Source organism: Erinaceus europaeus, chromosome 16 (assembly GCF_950295315.1).
Source record: "Erinaceus europaeus chromosome 16, mEriEur2.1, whole genome shotgun sequence".
Classification (NCBI taxonomy): domain Eukaryota; kingdom Metazoa; phylum Chordata; class Mammalia; order Eulipotyphla; family Erinaceidae; genus Erinaceus; species Erinaceus europaeus.
In genome coordinates this window covers 63899783-63907198 of record NC_080177.1, presented here as the reverse complement: position 1 = coordinate 63907198, position 7416 = coordinate 63899783, and the positions used below count along the sequence as shown (strand labels likewise).

General features: G+C 47.0%; 1 long non-coding RNA gene across 1 annotated transcript; it reads left to right on the top strand.

Annotated features, from left to right (window-relative positions):
- The first annotated feature begins 992 nt into the window (after positions 1-992).
- On the top strand, positions 993-6832 carry LOC132533469 (uncharacterized). Its single transcript, XR_009545363.1, has 3 exons — positions 993-1118; positions 1197-1321; positions 6733-6832. It is a non-coding gene; the product is annotated as an uncharacterized LOC132533469 (long non-coding RNA).
- The last annotated feature ends 584 nt before the right edge of the window (positions 6833-7416 follow it).

Sequence of the window (7416 nt, the reverse complement as noted above, 5' to 3'; positions counted from 1 at the left end):
TTTCTTTGAGGCATCCTCTGTCTTAACTAAGAAGTCCGTGCTCCAGGGGAAAAGAAGAGAAGAGAAGAGAAGGGAAGGGAAGGGAAGGGAAGGGAAGGGAAGGGAAGGGAAGGGAAGGGAAGGGAAGGGAAGGGAAGGGAAGGGAAGGGAAGGGAAGGGAAGGGAAGGGAAGGGAAGGGAAGGGAAGGGAAGGGAAGGGAAGGGAAGGGAAGGGAAGGGAAGGGAAGGGAAGGGGAGGGGAGGGGAGGGGAGGGGAGGGGAGGGGAGGGAAGGGAGAAGGGAAGAGAAGAGAAGAGAAGAGAAGAGAAGAGAAGAGAAGAGAAGAGAAGAGAAGAGAGAAGGGAAGGGAAGAGAGAAGGGAAGGGAAGGGAAGGGAAGGGAAGAAGGAAGGAGGAAAGAAACGAAGGAAGGAAGGAAGGAAGCAAGGAAGGAAGAAAGAAAGAGAAAGGATGGAAGAGAGGGAGGGAGGGTGGTGCAGAAGAAGAAATGCTCTTCACCGATGTGATGCACAATTCACATGCCCGTAGTCAAACTTGTCCGGCCTTGCTATCTTCGCAAATGCTACTCTCTTTCCTGCGAGCCTTAATAACAAACCCAGAAGGAAGGTTCTGAGATTGATAAACAAGAATCTTTCTATTTGCAGCTACCTTGATTGTAGATTCTGGAATGGAGGCGTCGGTTTCTTTTATTTTCACAGCATAACGGTAACTGGCTCCTGACGCCATTCTGCCTGTAGCTCGCTCAGCAGCTCCTCTCCAAGCCTCCTGCACCTCCTTCCCAAGGGCCGGAGAGAAATAGACTAGAACTGCTCTCAGCCCCACTGGGTTCAACACCCCCTCCTCAAGATGTAACTGAATATTCTCATTAACTTCATCAGCACAGCATCCCTGTCTTTTAAACTCTGAGCTGTGCTTTAGACAAATAAGCTTAAAACCTGATCTCTCTCTCCTCTCTCTCTCTCTCCTCTCTCTCCTCTCTCTCTCTCTCTCTCTCTCTCTCTCTCTCTCTCTCTCTTTTCTGCGTTCTACATGGTAGATGACCTCTTAGCCCAAAATTATTGATCTGTGTACGTGGTTTCTTGTCTGAGGGGCAAATATGAGACATCTAAGCAGAAAAAGGTAACTTTAAGGAGGGGGTGGGGGGTGTCTAGAAATGAAACCTAAAAGCAAGTTCTCTGGCTTGATTGTGCTCCTCAGGCTGGGGCGACAAAGGAGCACTGGGTGTGCGATGGAGCAGCCGGGAGGACGCAGACCTTGAAGCCAGACAGCGAGGCGCTCCCCGCGGGGAAACCCAGCGAGCGAGCTGTGGTGGCCTGAAACTGGTGAGCAGCGGGGAACCAGGGAAGAGGGGCGGGGGAGCTTGGGGAAGGGCTTCTTTCTTCAACTGATTTCTCCAATGTTTCGGGCTGTGGGGGGAAGGGAAAGACACCTACAGGAAACCACCGTGGGAGCCTGAAGAGGCAGGTGGGTATGAAATAGGTACCAAGTGAAAAACTGATTGGTTTGTCCAAGCAGTTTTTTTTTTTAAGGACGTATGTATGTTTGAAAGTTAATAGTAACTTGTTGATTTTCTCTTATACAACTCCTGTGCCAAAGGGGGTTTTGGGGGTGATGGGATCTCTTTGAGTCTCTGAACCTGTCCACCAACCCCCAGGTGTGTGTGTGTGTGTGTGTGTGTGTGTGTGTGTGTGTGTGTGTGTGTGTGTGTGTTCCTCCCCCCCACCACCACACACACCTTTCTCCATTCCTTCACAGGTCATCATTGGGTGCAAGCACTTCCTAAGACAAACTAAAAATCTCATAAAATGTCTTTAGGCTTTCCTAATGTACTTTTTTCCTAATGTACTTTTTTCCTCATGTACTTTTAATATCGAGAGGGTGACTTATTCAGAAGGAGCTGGACATCTTAGTCATTGCTATTTCTACTTGCTACTGAGTCACACCACTCCGTTTTCCTTCACAATCATTGGGATTTGGTGGACCATTTGGACCAGTTCCTCAAAATAGAGGGGATTCAATGTCCCACATTCTCTGAAGAGTCCTATAACATTTTCTAAAGTAGATCATTCAGCTTCCTACAAGACATCAAAATGCAGCTCAGCTTAATTCCAATTAGAGTACAATGATGAAAATATTTAGAAGTTCAAAATTGTGAACCCTATCAAATTTTCTCCACCACATGCTTGTTTATAAAGACAATACCCCTCTTTTGGTGTCCCACTGATGGAAAAGCCAAAGTAGTATTGTCTTGTGTGCTCTCTCCTGCCAAGCTGCACTTCCTCTCTTTTCAGATAGACTAGAGGGATGTTCGCCTTTATTACCACCCCTCCAATTTGTTGTATTTCTCTGGCTTTCCTTGGCCCCTTTTAAGGATGGATTGCACTATTTCTTTGGGAAAATAGAGGAAAGGCTGACTTCTCAGGGCTCACTAATCCCAAATGTGTGTGTGGTGGGGGAGGGCACTTCTCCCAATTAGATTGAGTCAAGAAAAGTACATCCCTCCCCTCACTATCAAGGACTCAACTTCTACAAATTGTTCATTCTCAACACTCTCAAATATACAGGCAAATAACTGGAAACAAGTGGGCATTTTACACTTAAAAAGGGTGTATAGTGTTATTTGCCTGAGAGATCATTAGGAGGAACTTAAATGTTTTTCATGCCTGAGATGGTAGTATTTTTGGCCAGTATCTCTGTGCCTGGCTCTCTCAGATGTGGTATTAGGAAGAAGCTTCTCCCAAGTATATTTTGCTATAACCCTCACGAAAGTTCTTTTAGATGAATATGCACTGATCTCCAGAGAACTTGAACTTCTGGCAGCATCTGCCATGGATCTCTACTGAGGTTCTCTTCTTTCTCTTCCATACTTCTTTTTTTTTTTTTACCTTGGACTTTCTCACTTCCAAAATGTTCCCTAGATTATACAAGTTAAACATTTCGACTCTCAATTACGAGGCTCTCAGATTTTTTTTTCTTGAGGTTCTCAGCAAAATTGCCGGTGCCACAATGTTATGATGGAAGAATGCTGAAATGACAGGCCTAGTAGACGCTTGTCTTAATCACTGGCTTCTTAATTTAGTTTAGTTCAGTGTGTGTGTGTGTGTGTGTGTGTGTGTGTGTGTGTGTGTGTGTTTTCGTGTGCACGTGTGTGTGCACACGGGTGCTCACGCACGCACTTGTGCGCACACACACACACACACACACACACACACACACGCTCGCCCCTGGGTATTGAGGGTGCGCGCGCATGCTGAGAGCAGCCGCTTGACAACCTGCAGCTCCCTAATGAGTGACGAGGCAGGGCTGCTGCAGAAAAGTAACACTTCCCTGGTGTGAAGACCTCTTACTGAGAAGTTTAGTTCACTACTGTTCTCGCAAACCTAATCGTATAACCTGTAACCAAAACCCACAGAACAAGGATACAACACGCTAAAGAGTAACTTATAATCACTAAATGTTAACACCATTACCTGCTGTTAGAAAGGGATTACAGAAGAGTTGGCTCCATTGAGGGCAGACCTTTCTCTTCACTGACTGTCTGAAAGTGCCCGGGTGCCACTTCATAGGTTCAGCTGGCTCCTAAACATCACCCACTCGGGGATTCAACTATCCATCTGCAGGAAGAGCCAGAGCAGGGCACTCAGCACCGCTCCAAGGACACTTGCCCAGGGATCAGAGAGCTGAGTGGATTTTAGGTAAATATGGCCCACCCTCCTTTAAACCAGCAGTTAACAGGAAAAAAGTAAAGCACTAATGCAAAGTAAGAAAAAGGCCACTAAGGAACATACTGTAACTATCAAATGAAAAAAATGATCTGCTGCTCCCCACTCAGATACAGTGAGCTGTAGAATCTTGGTTTTTAATTAAAAGTAGAAACAGAATAATCTAATTAATTTCCTCAGCAATTTTTCCCTTGGAGCTACTCACTCTTTCCTAGGCCTGTTCTGAGGTGGGGGTGGGGGCAGAGAGAAAAGAGATATTTACCATTATATATAGGCCAGGAAGCATTTGCTTTGACTACTGCTTTGGTTTGCTAACAGTGTACATTTAGTTGTACATGCATGTGTGTGAAAAGCCATGATTAGGTTGATAATGAGGGTGGAAAAAGGAGTGATGCAAAATTAGTTTCAAATCTGAGACCACTGGATGCCCTCGGTCTTCTGAAGGTAACCACAGAGACAGAGTGAGATGGAAATACAGACTGAGGGCTTCATATGCTTAGAGAAGAGCCATGAGGTGGAAGTGGGCAATCTTTCAAATCCAATTTGCACCCAAATTGGTCGGTAGGATATACAAAGCCCCATCAGGGACTTTCAACTTGCACAATACTCTGTCCAGGAACCCCTCCCCCTCCATTTCATCTAGTAGCAGTTCTCAAAAGAAGCCATTGCTGGAACAAATGTAGGCTGCTGAGTAAACAGAGCATGTTTTGTTAAACAAGCCATATATATATATATATATATATATATATATATACATATGTATATATATCCACTGTATCTCACTATAAAATCTAATTTAAATGACTAAGAGGAATTCAAAGTTACTTCCCTCAAAATTGCAAATGACCTTTGTCATTGGGGAGAATCAATCTTAGTATGGTTATATTAACCTTCTATCTATTCCTGCACCAATATCTTATTTGAAAGACTTGCATATATGCCATCCTTAAAGTAATATAACACATTCTTGATTTGCATGCAAAACAGTTTCCCAGTCAATATATGCTCCTGGCACATAAAAATCAGATTATTACATCTCTCATTAGCAGACCCCAGTCTTTGGTCTTTGAGAGTAAACAGAAGAAAAAACTTTCTTACACCTGCTAAAAATGTATGCAGGATCCCAAAACAATGCACACTCAGCTTTGACCTATGAAACACCTCAAAGCATTAAAAATTCATCAGTCAGTGCTAGTGTTGTATTGAAGGAATGCTTCCCCAGTTTGCTGCTGAGCTCAGATTTGAATAAAATGTCCAATGTTAACAAACAATACCCACGTTTGGCACTTTGTGTATTAAATTGATCAAACAGATTTTAGGAGGCACAATGCACAATTTGTACAGACCTGATTGAGTTAATATAATATCAGCAAATTTTACATCGAAATGATTCTGTTTCTTTTCTTTGTGTTTAAAACCAGCACAGATTACAAATTTTAATGATCTGAAAATGTTTGGTATACAAAATCATGCTTATTTCAGTATTAGCAAAAACACAAGAAATTTTTCAACACAAACACCCAGCTGTGTCTATTTTAAAAGCAGTTCAATGACAGCTTGCACTTATGAGCATGCAATCAGCTAATTTCGCTTTTTTTTTCTTCTGTGTTAATCAACACTTTCCTTCCTGCATATCAGAGTACAAATAGTATAGTTACTCCACATCAGTAAATGTTTACGTAACCTGTCCTTCCCCAAGAATCCGGTTACACCGAATCATTTCACGCTAGACCGACTACGAAAACGTACCGGGCAGTCCACCTCAGAGGGAGCCCTTGTGTGCCATTATAAGTGGTGATGAGAAGGGGGGCTGCGGGGAGGGAAGGAACTGGGAGGAGTAGGTGGAGAAATGGAAGGAGAGGAATGGAGGGAGAAGGAGGAAGTGGAAAAAGGGGGAGGCGGGAGGGGAAAGAATTGAGGAAAAGTAGGAATAATAGGCCTGAGGAAGGGAGAAGAGTGGGAGGAGGAAAAGCGAGCAGGAAGAGGAAGGTCCACAGATCCATCCCAAAGTCCATTAGCTCACCGGGCTCTGTAAGAAATCCCAAGCTTAAGAGTCAATGTTTGGGGCCATGTCACTATCAGTGTTGATGGCTGGAACCCTTCACTTTCTCCAGGTGCAAATCATCTTTTAATGTATGGAAACTCGTAGGCAGGGGGGAATATGTACATACAGTGAAAGGGTATTTGATGTTTAGTGCAGTGTTTAAATCTCCTTCATCGCATTTATTGATATCTACATTGAAGAATCACTATTTATAATTGTGTCTGACTCCGAATTTCAAGGTAGAGGGTGAGCTGGGCACAGTGAAATCGCCCCAATTTCAGTATTCACCTATTTACTGCATTTTTTATTTTCCAAGTGTGTTTTTACATCACCCACAGGCACAACCTTTTTCTTTCTCTGCTTTCTTAAAATACCCAATCTGCCACATCATTTGGAGGTTTTACCCAAGTGAAGAAATGTTTGCACGGTATGATTAGTTACCTTCCAGAGGAGGGGAAAGGTGTTTTGCATTTATGCTTCTTCTCCACCTCCCTCTTCTGGCGGATACATCCTCCATAAAAATGTATGTTTTTGTGCCCATGTGGGATGAAACAGCCTTTGATCAGTGTGCTCCACACCAAATTCCAATGGCTGGGAAATGCTGGGCCCTGCCCCCGGCCACGGGGTCCTTTTAAAGCCCCCCCCCCCCGCGCCACAGGCCCCCACTCACTCCAGCCATTAGCCCAATCTGCCTAGTCCCAGAGCTGAAGGACTTGGGGTGTTGGGACCCTTTTCCTGAGGCTGCTGGGGGTGGGTGGAGAAAGGGCTGGCTTCTGCCTGCGGTTATTTCAGGATTGAGGCTCACATTAAATAAAAAGCATTTGAGAAACAGAGGACAAAAAAGAAGAAAAAGAGAGGGAGCGAAAAATAGGAAGGCTTAAAAAAAAAACCGGAAAGAAATAGACGCCCACCCTCCCCCGCCCGCACCCCCCTGCAATGTCAATAAGCAAAATGAAAACATTTCCAGGGTGATCGCGCTCGCGGCCACTCGCGTGCGACTCGGAGCGACGCGGGAGCGGCGGGGAGAGGACGACGCCAAGCCAGCCTGCGCGGGGGCGACGGCCGGCCGCGGGCTGCGGGCCGCGGGGAGAGGCGAGGCAAGGCGAGGCAAGGAGGACACACGCGGAGGGGCATGTGCTCCCTGCTTTCTTTCGACACCGTGTGGCGAGCTTTCCGCTCTGGGCGCCCCTCGTGTGGGAAGGCCGTCCTAGACGCCCACCGCTGAGCCGCCCCCGCCTGCCCGCCCCAGGCCTGGCTCCGCCGCCGCGCCCGAGCTCCCGGGCTCCGGGCCCCGAGTAAGTAGCCCCCGCGCGGCCCCTCGCCCTCGCCCCGCGCCCCCGGCCCAGTCCCGGGCCCTCCTTCCTTCCCCGAGGCGCGGGGCATCCCCGGCCCGAGGCAGCCTCGGCGCGGCGGCGGGCGTACCAGGCCCCTAGGGGCCCAGCGCAGCCAGGGCCGGGCCTGCGGGGCCGACTCGGGCGAGGAGCGGCCGGCCGCCTCCTCCTCCATTTCCTGCCCTCCGCACCGCGCGCCCCCACCCCGCACGCTCCGCCGCCCCCCTCTTTTAAGACAGAAAATGGGATACAAACTTTAATCAGTTAGGACTAGACTGACGCGCAAAACGAAAATGACCCAAGGCAGGGAGGAGGAAAGC